The 15286-nt window shown below is 37.7% G+C and overlaps 1 pseudogene; it reads right to left on the reverse strand.

The window, feature by feature from the left end:
- Nucleotides 1-1393: 1393 nt before the first annotated feature.
- On the reverse strand, nucleotides 1394-4820 carry LOC119511398 (annotated as a pseudogene).
- Nucleotides 4821-15286: the final 10466 nt, after the last annotated feature.

Genomic DNA, 15286 nt, shown 5'->3' on the forward strand with positions numbered 1-15286 from the left:
TATATTGGGGTCATCAACCATAAACGATAGCAGAAGTTTTGTCCTATCTCACCTTTACACATTTACTGGGGTTCTGTTAATCAACAAGTAGAACATAATTTACATACATGCTGTGCTGGTTTGAAGCTGTTATGTACCCCAGAAAAGGCCATGTTATTTTAATCCATTCCTGTGGGTGCAGACTTATTGTAGGTGTAACCTTTTGGTTAGGTTGTTGCAATTGAGATGTGACCCACCTCATTCAAGGTGGGTCATAATCTTTTAACCAGAGTCTTTTATGAAAGAATAAAAGAAAAAGCCCAGAGAGAGTTTGGAGAAAATCCCAGAGAAGCAAGTACACACCCAGAGATGCTGAGAGAGCCACTGAAGCCAGAAGCTGAAAGCAATGAAACCCAGGAGAGAAGGACCAGCAGACGCCGGCCAAGTGCCTTCCCATGTGATAGAGGTGTCACAGATGCCAGCACCCTTTCTTCAGAGAAGGCATGTTCCTGTTGATGCCTTAATTTGGACATTTTTCATAGCCTTAGAATTGTAAGTTATAAGCCATTGTTAAAAGCCAGTCCATTTCTAGTATTTCGGCAGTTTTAGCAAACCAAAACCCTTGCCTTGCTTCTCTCTCTGTTCTCTCTCTCTCTCTCTCACACACACACAACAATAGATCATTCCAATATTTTATTTTTGTTAGTAACAGGAATATTTTTTCAGTAAATTCAAATAATTAATTTTATAACAATGAATGATAAACTAGTACTAGATCTAGAAAAGTTAACATGCAGTATTGTCTTGAAATTTCAGAAGAAAAAAGTGGTTGATACTGAATACCACCTACTTTTTTGAACAAAACAATATTATAATAAGCAAATTTTCAACAGGAAACTGTATCTGGCTCTTTCATATTTCAAATGTAAAAGTATTTTGATAGAGAAAGTTCCATTTTTTTGCATCTATCTATATAGATGCTATTACAGTAAAAGTCATTATGTAGACTGTAGAATGTAGCTAGAGAAAACCTAATACACTTTTAGAAGAAATTAGTTTTTCCACATGAAAGAAAATTAATGAACAAATAAATTGAACATGATCACAGTGACTAATGTAATTGTGTAGAATACAATATGATAGTTTTCAGTTCCTTGTTTGGAACATATTAACAAATTTTCAAGCAATTCTATATTCTAACAATATACCACCAATATGTACTAAAACCAACCAGCTTACAATAGTAAGATCCCTAAATTAGCTCAGGTAAGTATTAACATCATTAAGAACCAATTCCCGTAAGAATTCTGTAACTAAGCATACCCTCTATAAAGTAGTCCAAGTATTAAACTCCATAATTCCTTACTGAATTTGGTGGGTCTTCTGAACAGACCTTCATTTATAAGAATACTTGTCACAATTTTGAAAAGAATGGAAGGCCTTCATACATGCCAGATTTTAATTTTATCCCATCATTAATTTTTTCTGCAGAGTTTTTTCTTAATATTTTTGAAACTTTTATCATTTTTTCTTTGTTTCTATGTATTTCAATCTGTCCAACTGTAGCTGATCCAGCTTTTCATTTCAACTTTCATCTAGAGGTATATTTTCACACATTACAGGATTGACTATAAAGCGGGTATCAGGAGGTAATAAGACTGTCAAGCATTTTATGGACTTCTATATCTGTAGCACTGTTGATAACATAAGACAGTTTGGCTTTCAAGCTTGTGTATGTCATGGTGTTTCTCACATCATTTTCATAATGTCCAGGGGCCAGGGCTAGTATGCACTCTAATGGGGCATTTGGACAAAGACATTTACATTTGTGCATTGCTAATGCTGAAGGGTTATTCAGAAGTAAACCTCCATCTTGATGAAGATCACTAACTAATGCATACTCTGCAAAGCAGTCTGAAGCAGATGAGGCTGTAATGGCCTGCCACATTTTATACTGACAAATAGAGTTGATTCCAGGGAAATGACCATAGTTCCTGTTTTGGCTTGCTAAAGCTGCTGGAATGCAATATACCAGAATGGATTGGCTTTTACAATAGGGGTTTGTTAGTTCACAAATTTACAGTTCTGAGGCCATGAAAATGTCCCAGTTAAGGCATCAATAGGACGATACATTTTCTGAAGAAAGGCCGATGGCATCTGGGTTTCCTCTGTCACATGGAAAGGCACATGGCCAGAGTCTGCTGGTTCTCTCCCAGGTTTATCGTCTGGTTTCCGTGGCTTTCCCCAAAATGTCTTTGGACTTCTATCTTAGCTTCTCCCGGGGGCAAACTCTGGATTACATATCTTAGCTTCTCTGAGCTCTGTCCAAAATGTCATAAAATGTCATAAAATATCAGAATGACATTTTGAAAAGGAGCTGCAGCTAAGAGAGGACAAAGTGCCCCAAGAGCAATGTTTTGGAGAATGCCAATTTGAAACGCAGCCTGGGAGCAAGCAGACACCAGCCACATGCCTTCCAAGCTAACAGTGGTTTTCCAGATGCCAATGGCCATCCTTCAGTGAAGGTATCTTCTTGTTGGCTCATTACCTTGGACACTTTATGGCTTTAAGACTGTAACTGTGTAATCAAATAAACCCCTTTTATAAAAGCCAATCCATCTCAGGTGTTTTGCATTCCAGCAGCATTAGCAAACTGGAACACCTTTCTACTTTCATCTTTATACCTTCAAGTTCCAGTTTATCCTAGAAATGTTTTCCCTCATGTTTGAAGTATGAATTAATATGGTTTGATAAAAAATTGAGTGACTCTCAAATTTTATAGTTACACTGTTCGTGTTACAAAAAAGGCTTTGTTTACCTATATCTTCACCTTTATCTATGACATGAGTTTTGTGGAAAAGAACTCTTCCATTGATTTGTCACTATATTTTTTCAGCATTATGATGGCCTGTTTAATGTATGTTTCTGGTTAACCAGCCACTAAGTTATTTTTCTTATATTTCATATCTTAGTTTAAATTGTGCGAAACATGAAATCATTTCATTCTGTTTGCCAAAATCAGCCTTTGAAACAGAGTGCAGAGTACTTTAATACAGGACATATGAATGCTTACTTTTTTAAGTCCCTTAGGAGTGGAAGTGCTAAATTTCAAAATTCCAGTATGTAACCCATGTAACCATTTTGGACAGTAACAGGCTTACTGCAAGTACATGCTTTACCTTTGGTCCATTTATATCTTATTTTGACTGTATGAAAACTTCTTTGTAGAATGATGTGGCTTATCCTCCAGCAATGTTTAGGTGAGCATAAGAAATACAGTTACTTGCTTCTCTGCTTCCCACAAAGACTTATTGTGTTTCAGAATGCAGGCCACAATTACTCCGGTGGCAGTGGGGTCTTGCCTCCTCTCTGCATTGACATCTGCTCCAACCCAACCACATCAGCTGAGCTTCTAAGATAGAAGCTTCATCTCTCCAGAAGTAGCTTATCCGCATTACTTCACTCTATTTATGATTCTATATTCTCCCATTCACTTGGGCTTGGCACTTGGTAGGCACTAAATATTTGGGAACTCCCATTAATAGGTACTTGGTCAAACTATAGTGAGAAGTCTTGAAAAAGCTACCTGCTTTTAAGATTGTTAGGCAATCAGATGCAGCCTGCTTCCCTATACTGTCGATACCCCCCTTTCAATATGAACAAGTTAGGGTGCTCACTGCCTAGACACCCCTGAAAATGGAGAAAGAGATTAAATGAAAAGAAGGGGTAGCAACAAACAACATAAGATTTAACAAAGGTCTGTGAATATTGAAACTTTACAAGGTAAAAGAACAAATCTTTTTCAACAGTTTGAAATAAAAGACATCTTTTAGGATTCGATTTTGGGAGGGCAAAATGTGAAAAGTAGTCAGGTTTGAACACTATCAAAGGAGAAAAATGGATTACTGTGAAACAGTATTTTGTTCCTTATTTAAAAAGAGTAATAATAAAAAGTCTTCTAAAATAAAGGATGATAATATCAACATAAACATCAAAAAGATATTATTCTGATTCGTCTTGTAGACAATACTCAGATTGTTAAGAAAAAATTCTTACAGCCTTTCAGTAAGAGCAGGCCAACACTCTGGTGGACATTCTTATGCACTATATAGATAACCCTTTTTAGGTTTTAATATATTGGAATAGCTACAAGTAAATACCTGAAACTATCAAACTCCAACCCAGCAGGCTTGACTTGAAGACGATTGCGTAACAATGTAGATTACATGGGGTGACAATGTGATTGTGAAAACCTGGTAGATCACACTCCCTTTCTCTAGTGTATGGATGGATGAGTAGAAAAATGGGGACAAAAACTAAATGAAAAACAGGGTGGGATGGGGGGGATGATTTGGGTGCTATTTTTTTACTTTTATTTTTTATTCTTATTCTTTCTAGTGTAAGGAAAATGTTCAAAAATAGATTGGGATGATGAATGCATAACTATATGATAGTGCTATGAACAGTTGATGGTACACCATGGATGATTGTATGGTATGTGAATATATCTCAATAAAACTGAATTAAAAAATAAAACAGACCAATAATCTGCATTATTTTAACTGAAAACAACTCCAGTTTTGTATGAATATACAGTTTGACAAAAAAATCTCTTTCAAAATATTATAAACAAGCCTATCAAATTTTAGGTCAGCATTCACTACAACAAACAAAATTCACTTCCATAAACTTCCACAACCTTCCATATTCACCCAGGCTTTGTCCTACACATTCTCAAGGACAAAACTACAGCCCTTTCTTTAACAAAGCATATCCTTTATACTTTACACACCCACATACCTTAAGTTACCAAAAAGATCTTCAGCACTGTTTTTAAACATGCTACAAAGCATAATTATTTTTAAAATAGTTTGTCAAACTAATAATTTCATTAAACGCAGACTTACATTTTTTACCATCTTAAAGATCTGATAGATACAATGCTCTTTCTATTGGAGGTTAAAAAAAAATCTTTGTTTTCATAATATCCTAAAATTAAACATTTCATTTAGTTTTTGTCCCCATTTTTCTACTCATCCATCCATACACTAGAGAAAGAGTGTGATCTCCCAGGTTTTCACAATCACACTGTCACCCCATGTAATCTACATTGTTACTCAGTCGTCTTCGAGTCAAGCCTACTGGGTTGGAGTTTGATAGTTTCAGGTATTTACTTCTAGCTATTCCAACATTAAAAGCATCAAACTCTGGAAAATGCACAATTGTTTAATTTGTCCCAAGCGTAAATCCAGGGAAACTTTTCCATAGCTCTTAAGGATATTTCCTCTTGCTGAAATTTGGCAATTAGATCTTATTCAACTACCCCATCCCAAAGCTATTTATATTTTAATATTGATTTGTTTACTGTGTTTGCCATTGCAAAGGAGTTATTGGGGAAAAAAAATATTTTTAATTGGGGAATTCTCTCAGAACATGGCCTATTCCACAACATTTCCTCTGTGCCTGCCATTTCTAAACTTCAGACCCAGTACAAAGAATTCTAAACCAAGCCCACCCTTCCCCATCTTTTCCCACCCAATCCTTCCCCCATAGCTGCCTTAGCTGGTTAGGCCCTGGGGGCAGGGATAGGTGAGAAAAAAAATGAGACCTGATTTTAAAAGTTTTAAATGAGGGTCGTAGGATTTTAGACCCCTAAGGTAGTCTTAATTGTGACAGTTCCTATGCCCTTCTTTTAATTGTTTCCAATTACTAGATTTATTTTGCCTAAAGCTGTGTCTTTGAGGTTCCCAAGGCAGCTGTCTGCTGCCTTAGGGAAATTTCAGAGGGCAGTTTTTTTCTCCAGTCCGTTTGTTTACAGTAATTACAAAAACTAAGGCTTTGAACCCAGGTGCCTAGAGGGTTTTTGTTTTTTTTTTCCTCTGGGAGTACTAACATATATTTATTTATTGTAATTTATTGTAATACACATATATACGCACTTATTTATCTTTAAACAATTTGAATTGGGCTCTTTTTTTAGTTTTTATTGGGATTGTTCAGATACATACAGTTATCCAAAGATCCAAAGTGTACAATCAGTTGCCCCTGGTACCTTCATATAGCTGTGCATCCATCACCGCACTTAATTTTTGTTCAATTTTTAGAACCTTTTCATTACTTCAGACAAGAAATAAAGTGAAAGATGTAAAAAAAAAAAGAAAAAAAAGAAAAGGAAACTCGAATTCTCCCATATCCTTAACCAACCCCCCTCAATTGTTGACTCATAGTGTTGGTAAAGCACATTTCTTACTGTTTATGAAAGAATGTTGAAATACTACTAACTGTAGTATATAGTTTGCAATAGGTATATATATTTCTTCTGTATATGCCCCTCTATTATTAACTTCTAGTTGTATTATCATACATTTGTTCTGGTTCATGGAAGAGTTTTCTAATATTTGTACAGTTAATCATGGACATTGCCCACCATAGGATTCAGTTTCATACATTCCCATCTTTGACCTCCAGCTTTCCTTCTGGTGACATATATGACTCTGAGCTTCCCCTTTCCACCTCATTCACGCACCATTCGGCACTGTTAGTTATTCTCACATTTTGCTACCGACACCTCTGTTCATTTCCAAACATTTAAGTTCATCCTAGTTGAACATTCTGCTCATACTAAGCAACCACTCCCCATTCTTAAGCCTCGCCCTATATCTTGGTACCTTATATTTCATGTCTATGAGTTTACCTATTATAATTAGTTCTTATCATTGAGACCCTGCAATATTTGTCCTTATATGTCTGGCTTATTTCATTCAGTATATTGCCCTTGAGGTTTTGTCATCAACCCATTTTTTTTTTTTAAGACGGTTTTGTTCACACACCATACATTCCATCCTAAGTAAACAATTGATGGTTCTCTGTATGGTCACATCTTTATGTGTTCACCTTCTTCACCACTATCTATATAAAGACATCTACATTACTTCCACAAGGCAGGAGGGAGAATCAAAGAAGGTAGAGAGGCAAAAGAAGGAGGAAAGAAAATGACAGCTAGGAAGTAGCAAAAGGAAAAGTAACCTTAAATCAAAGTAAAGAGTCAGACAATACCACCAATGTCAAGTGTCTAACATGCCTTCCCTATTCCCCCCTCTTATCTGGATTCACCTTGGTATATCATCTTTGTTACATTAAAGGAAGCATAATGCAATGATTCTGTTAGTTACAGTCTCTAGTTTACATTGATTGCATCCCTCCCCCAATGTGTCCCCATTTTTAACACCTTGCAAGGTTGACATTTGCTTGTTCTTCCTCAAAAAAGAACATATTTGTACATTTTATCTCAATTGTTGAACACTCTAGATTTCACCAAGTTACACAGTCCCAGTCTTTATCTTTCCTCCTTTCTTCTGGTGTATCACATGCTCCCAACCTTCCTCTCTCAACCGTATTCACAGTTATCTTTGTTCAGTGTACTTACATTGCTGTGCTACCATCTCCCAAAATTGTGTTCCAAACCACACACTCCTATCTTCTCCTATCACTCTGTAGTGCTCCCTTTAGTATTTCCTGTAGGGCGGGTGTCTTATTCACAAAGTCTCTCATTGTCTGTTTGTTGGAAAATATTTTGAGTTCTCCCTCATATTTGAAGGACAGCTTTGCTGGATATAGGATTCTTGGTTGGCGGTTTTTCTCTTTCAGTGTCTTAAATATATCACACCACTTCCTTCTTGCCTCCATGGTTTCTGCTGAGATATCCACACATAGTCTTATTAAGCTTCCTTTTTATGTGATGGATTGCTTTCCTCTTGCTGCTTTCAGGATTCTCTCTTTGTCTTTGACATTTGATAATCTGATTATTAAGTGTCTTGGCGTAGGCCTATTCAGATCTATTCTGTTTGGAGTACACTGCACTTCTTGGATCTATAATTTTATGTGTTTCATAAGAGATGGGAAATTTTCATTGATTATTTCCTCTATTATTGCCTCTGCCCCTTTTCCCCTCTCTTCTCCTTCTGGGACACCAATGATACGTACATTCTTGTACTTTGTTTCATCTTTAAGTTCCCAGAGACGTTGCTCATATTTTTTCATTCTTTTCTCCATCTGCTCCTTTGCGTGTAGGCTTTCAGGTGTTTTGTTCTCCAGTTCCTGGGTGTTTTCTTCTGCCTCTTGAGATCTGCTGTTGTATGTTTCCATTGTTTCTTTCATCTCTTGTGTTGTGCCTTTCATTTCCTTAGATTCTGCTAGTCGTTTTTTTAAACTTTTGATTTCTGCCTTATGTATGCCCAGTGTTTTCTTTACAGCTTATATTTCTTTTGCCAATTCTTCTCTAAACTTTTTGACTTGATTTAGCATTCGTTGTTTAAATTCCTGTATCTCAGTTGAAGTGTACGTTTGTTCCTTTGACTGGGCCACAGCTTCATTTTTCTTAGTGTTGGTTGTAGTTTTCTGTTGTCTAATGTTTTAGTTTGCTAATGCTGTGGAATGCAAAACACCAGAGATAGATTGGCTTTTATAAAAAGGGGGTTTATTTGGCTATACAGTTACAGTCTTAAGGCCATAAAGCGTCCAAGGTAACACATCAGTAATCAGGTACCTTCACTGGAGGATGGCAAATGGCGTCCGGAAAACCTCTGTTAGCTGGGAAGGCACATGGCTGGCGTCTGCTCCAAAGTTCTGGTTTCCAAATGGCTTTCTCCCAGGATGTTCCTCTCTAGCAAGCTTGCTCCTCTTCAAAATGTCACTCAGCTGCACTGAGTTTCCTCTCCTTGAGCCAGCTCATTTATATGGCTCCACTGATCAAGGCCCACCCCGAATGGGTGGGGCCATGCCTCCACGGAAATATCCCATCAGTTATCGTCCACAGTTGGGTGGGGCGCATCTCCATGCAAACAACCTAATCCAAACGTTCCAACTTAATCCCCACTATTATGTCTACCCCACAAGATTGCATCAAAGAATATGGCTTTTTCTGGGGGACATAATACATTTAAACCAGCACATCTAGGCATCTGACTTCCTAGGCCACCCTAATCAGGTTTTCCCAGATGAGAACAGGCTCAGGTCACAGAAGGAGGTAATAGTCAGTATCTGGTTTCCCTGATGGTTTTTCTTAGAGGATTGATACACCTGTGCTTTTCTGCCTAGCAGGTGTACTTGTCAGCCTGTCACCGCCTGTGTAAGAGTGTGTGGCCTATGGCTCTCCTCCCCCAGGCTTTGGGGTCTGGTTCCGGAAAGGCAGGCAGTAGAGCTGGGCCCCTCCCTTTCCTCTTGGGAAGCTATACCCCTCCAGAGAGGTCATCTGCATATCAATAAGTTCTTTGTTTCTCTGACTCTGCTGATCAAAGTCTTTTGATTTTAAAATGGCTGAGGCTGTCTTTACTGCAAAGCGCTGCAGTCTGAAAATGGCTGAGGTTTTCTCCACAGAGAGAGAAAGGGACAGAAAAGCTCCCAGGTTCACCCGTCAGCCAGAGATAGCACCCGATCCTCTGGGCTCCCCATCCTGAGACAGATATGTCCCCCGACTCTCCCAAGGTCAGTTGTCACCAAAAGCCTCTGTCTGCTTGTTGAGGATTCACTGTCTGTATTGAGCAGTTAACATTAAAACCCCAGTTGGAGCTGGGCTGAGGGAGTGCTGCTCTCTAGCACCGCAAGGCTTCCGTGAGGGAGGGGCTCTCGGCTCTCAGCGTAGGTCTGCAGTTTTACTTACAGATTTTATGCTGTGATCTCGGGCATTCCTCCCAATTCAGGTTGGTGGATGATGAATGGACAGTCACATTTGTCTCCCCGCAGTTATTTCAGGTTATTTACTAGTTTTTTGGTCATTTATGAATTGTTCCAGGGGGTCTAACAGTCTTCCACTCCCCTCTATGCCGCCATCTTAGCTCCTCTGAATTGGGCTCTTTTAAGAATTTTTGTTTGCCAATTTGGTATTACCATCCGGAGGTCAGAAAATATACATTAAACAAACAGACACAAATAAAAAGCTAGACACACAAAAAACCCAGAGACATAGAAATACAAAACTCACTAATTTGAACCCTACTTTTTCATTCTTTTCTGGTATCCTTGAATATTATAAATCCTCTCGGGACTCCCTGTTTATCTACTCCTGTAGGCACTTGCCAGAGGGGTAGAAGTTTTGCCAATGGCTCTGCCACCGGTTTTAGAGAGCAGTCTTGACCAAATTGAGAACCCTAGTGGGTGTGAGAGGGGAGGACAATTTCTATCTCAGGGTCTTTTACCTCTGATAGAGAGGGAAACAGAGGAGGAGGAGGAAGTAGAGGAGCTTACCCATTTCCTGATCTATTGGCCCCTTGCTTACAGGGTGCAGTGGAGCAGATAGAGGAGTTAATAAAGATTCTATTGGGATGTGAATATATCTCAATAAAATGATGATTTAAAAAAAAAAAAAAAAAAGATTCTATTGGAGCCTCCAAATTTACATCAGGGAGGATATTTTTCTTTTCTCCACTAATCTTTACAGGTAAAATTTTACATTTTCTTATCAACACTGTAACCAAGAAATTAGGATTTAAGGATTGATTATGGTTACTGAATCATTATATAGATATTCCTTTTTAATTTCTGGTATGTTAAAGTAAACCAAGGGAAATAACTGAAACTTGAACTGTAAGCCAGCTGCCTTGATCTCTGATTATGATGGTATAGCCTTTATCTCATGCCCTAGTGATTGTAAAAACCTTGTGACTAACCTTCACTTGTATCCATTTATCCGGTTTTTCAACTTTAAAGTCATGATTACTAAAGACAGCCCCTAGTGTTTATTAATGAAAGGGCCTCAGTCAGTCCAGAACCAACCCACCCCAAGTCCAAAGTTATCTTGATAACCAAAGCTGGATCTAACCAAAATGGGCCACCTGGCATGCGCAGTAGCTTAAACTTTAACCTACAAGTCACCTATACCTCATTATAATACTAAAAATCAGGCCCATCATCATATTAAGGCCACCATTTTCTTACATATGTTCTGTAACTAAGCATGTAATCAATCTGTGCATGCTCAATAATTAGATCACTTCTAATTACATAATCTGGGGCCATTGTACTCATTTTCCTAAGACCTGCCCATCTTTTGATGCTACAAAACTATTAGAATTATTGCAGCCACTGGACTGTATTTAGTCTAGAGACTTGGCAGTCGGGTTTTTCTCTATCCTGCCAGCGCTCCAGACCCTTGGCGCCTTAAAAAGCTTCAAAGACAGAAACCATTTCTAGTTTGAAGTCCAGACACCTGACTGGGTGATGTCAAGGTAAAAATGGATCAGGAAGTTAATATGGTGGTTTGAGTCCCCTAGACCTAGGTTAAAGGCCTGGGTCTTGCTTCCAGAATGATCCCCTTGCTCTGACCTCTACACCTTTCTGTTTTCTGGGTACCATTCTGTATGGGGTTTGAGGACGCTGCCTCAAATTTCTCTTTTGAGTATACTCTTGGCAAAGCTCAGTCATCCAACAATTAACTGGTATTTAATGAAATTAAGTAGGCCTGTTTAACTGTTAACTGGTATGTTACCTAGGTACAGTAAGTGTTTAATGCTTGTTTAATTATTTAATTGATGTGTTACTTAGATATAATAATGCCTAAGTGTTAAGTGTCTTTAAATTTGTTAGTTGATGTCTTACTGCATTTGTATTGGTCAGGTGTTCCTAATTGATTACTGATTCCAAAAAATATATATATCTTTTACAATGGGAAATTCTAATTCCAATAGCATTCCTGAATGTACTCCTTTAGGCTGTATTTTGAAAAATTGAAAAGCTTTTAGTTATGAGCCTATGAGAAAAAGATTTATTTCTGTAACACAGTCTAGCCTCAATATTTAAGATCAGGGAAGAAATGGCCTGAGGTAGTTGTTCTGCAAAAGGGCAGAAATGGGATATGATAATGCATATTCAATCCTATATTTGTCCCTCTTAAAAGTATATCTGTGTTTCTGTTTCTTGTCATTAACTTTCTATTTGTGTCTTGCCTGCCTGTTAAATGTATGTTCTCATACCTCCAGATGGTAATAGCAAATTAACAAGAAATTCTTAAAAAGCTCTATTTGAATTACTTTAAAATGAATAAGCACTTTCATATATATAAAAATTAGTGATCCTGAAGTCCAAAAAGAAAAACCCTCTAGGCAGTAGGGTTCAAAGCCATAGTTTTGTAATTATTGTAAACAAACCTGGACTTTAGAAAGAAACGGCCCCTGGAATTTCCCTAAGGCAGCAGAAGGCTACCAGGGGGCTGCCTCTGGAAAAGGCAAAGACCTTTTCCAATTGTCCAGGTCGCAGCCTTAAGTGAAATAGATCTAATAATTAGAAATAGTTAAAAGAAAGGCATAGGAACTCTCAAATCCCACCACCCTCACCTAAAACTTTTAAATTCAAGCTCGACAGACCAGAGCTCATCTTCTCCTTGTCTCACCCATCTCTGCCCCCAGGGCCTACCACCTAAGGCAGCTATGAGGGAAGGGCTGGGTATAGAAAGATGGTGGAGGTGTGGTTTATAATTCTTTCAGATGAGCCTGGAAATTAGAAGTAGTAGGCATAGAAGAAATGTGGTGGAATAGGCCATGCTTCTCAAAAGGTGTTTCCAGTTAATCAGATCATTATTAAAATATAAATAGCCTTAGGACAGGAGTAATTGAATAAGATCTAATTGCCAAATTTTCAGTAAGTGAAATGAAAGGTCTTTGAGAGCTGTGGGAAAGTCTACCTGGATTTTGGCTTGGGACAAATTAAATAATTGCAATATATTATCCAGAACTTTATAGTCAATGTACTTTTAAGGTTGTCCATAATTTTAGGGTATTACAAAAACAAAGAGATTTTTTTACCCTCCAAGAGCAGGAATAAAAACCAAATACAGCTGCAAAATTTCAGTGGTAAAGTCTAGTCCAATTTGTTTTTATGATGACTTTTTGAATTGAACAAATGCAATTTTACTTTCCTTAAGTAAGTTCTCCCTAAATTGGTACAAGTGTACTGATAAAATAAGCTAGTATTATAAACACATTCTCAAAATTCCTCTTAAAAATAGCCCAACTAGGTATAAACTGAGCAATGTACCTGGTAATGATGACACTTATGTAAAATGTTATAAAAAGAAAGGTATCTAATGCTTCAAATATATCCTATTTGAGAAATCAGTTAAATTTAGTAAGAAATAGAAAATAAATTTGTAACCTTGATTACCTGGATTTCAAAAAGTCTGCCTTTTTAATTACTTTGCCATTTGTTACCCCAGTATGTGGAAAAAATTGAATTTGTAGTGGCTTTAAGGTCAGGCAGTATATTCTGTGAGTATATTATGTAATCAGGTTAGTAAGTGCTGTCATGATTGAGAAAGACATAATTATTAGCTTCAAAATTATATTCTAGTTAGAATATACTTGTACCAGGGCACAGTATACAAGAGTAGTAGTTAAAATACCTGCTGATTACCTCTCACAGCCCAAGAGGGCTTTTGCAGCCGAAGGACTAAAGAAAGCACTGGACACGTTCTGAGACATGAGCTTTTATTTGGGGGGCTTACCTATAGGTTGGGAAGTCAGCTGCTCTGAATGGTGGTGGGTTCAGAGCTTGGTGTGTAAGGTACTCCGCACTTCTGGGGAGAAGAACAAACTGGTTATAAGGGCTCGACATTCCAATGGGTATGAGAGCATAAGGCAGGAATGGAGGTCTTTTGAGGTAGGGAGGAGGGGAGGATTATGGATTATCTTGTAGATAGTATCTCAGGGAGTTTCAGGGAAGAGGTTGTTTTAGGAGGGAGGTAAGCTATAGGTTTACATTTAGCATGGGAGGCCTGATTTTACAAGAAGAGTAGGTCAAACCTAAACTGACCTAGATCACACAAGCTGCTGTGTGCAGTCTTCAAGGCACTTAGGGAAGGTCCTGGGCCCAGGGCTCCCACATTATGTAAATTAAAAAATTTAAATGCTGGAAGAATTTTAAAAAGCAGAAAAATAAAAATGACCTACAAAGATCTCATAAAAGAGATGACATTTGTAATATTTTTAAATAAGAAAGTAGCATTTGAATAAATAAAGCTTTAAACTAGTTTTTTTTTTAAGACATAATTTAATATTGTAAACTAACATGTTCCTGGTATTATTTAAAACTTGGAAATAATGTTGAAATTTTTTAGTTTTTTCTGGATATAAATCCCTTAATCATTAGAGAACTGATTGTATTTCAAATTTGGGCTCTTCTAACATTTGAAGGTAGTACTAGATTGCACTAAGAAATTTTAGACATTGTGAAGTAATCATTTGTGTGTTGTGAGTATGAAGTATATAAATCCCTGGTTGTGTTCAAACTAAGTATAAATTTTTCCTTCTTCTATTAAGTTGTAGTATCTCTGTCTCTTCTCCCTTCATGAATACTGTTATTAGAAGGTAGTATGTGTGTTCAAAGAGCTTTGTGAATTTGTAATCAAATTTATTTCTGATTATATGCAGTCTGGATAAATAAAAACTATAGGTGGGATAGATAGTATTTTTATTATCTTCCATACTATGATAACCATATTTTCTGATTAAAGAGAGTTTTGTTTGTTGTAGTCATTGCTGACTACAAGCCCTGAATGGGTATGGAAAGTTATAGAAAGTTTATAAAAGTGAATTCTGTCTATCACAATCAATGCTGACCAAAAATTTAATAAGCCTGTTTATAATATTTTTTATAAAAAGAGATTTTGGGAGGCGGGGCAAGATGGCAGACTGGTGAGCTGTATGTTTTAGTTACTCCTCCAGGAAAGTAGGTAAAAAGCCAGGAACTGCGTGGACTGGACACCACAGAGCAATCTGTCTTTGGGCATACTTCATACAACACTCATGAAAACGTGGAACTGCTGAGATCAGCGAAATCTGTAAGTTTTTGCGGCCAGGGGACCCGCGCCCCTCCCTGCCAGACTCAGTCCCGGGGGAGGAGGGGCTGTCAGCTCCAGGAAGGAGAAGGGAGAATTGCAGTGGCTGCTCTTACCGGAAACTCATTCTACTGATTCAAACTCCAACCATAGATAGACTGAGGCCAGACACCAGAGACTCTGAGAGCAGCCAGCCCAGCAGAGAGGAGACAGGCATAGAAAAAAAACAACATGAAAAACTCCAAAATAAAAGCAGAGGATTTTTGGAGTTCTGGTGAACACAGAAAGGGGAAGGGCGGAGATCAGGCCTTGAGGCGCATATGCAAATCCCGAAGCAAGGCTGATCTCTCTGCCCTGGGCACCTTTCCTTAATGGCCCTGGTTGCTTTGTCTATTAGCATTTCAATAACCCATTAGATCTCTGAGGAGGGCCGTTTTTTGTTTTTTTTTTTTTTTTAAATCCTTTTTGCTTTTTCTAAAACAA

The sequence above is a fragment of the Choloepus didactylus genome, chromosome 2 (assembly GCF_015220235.1).
Source record: "Choloepus didactylus isolate mChoDid1 chromosome 2, mChoDid1.pri, whole genome shotgun sequence".
NCBI classification, from domain to species: domain Eukaryota; kingdom Metazoa; phylum Chordata; class Mammalia; order Pilosa; family Megalonychidae; genus Choloepus; species Choloepus didactylus.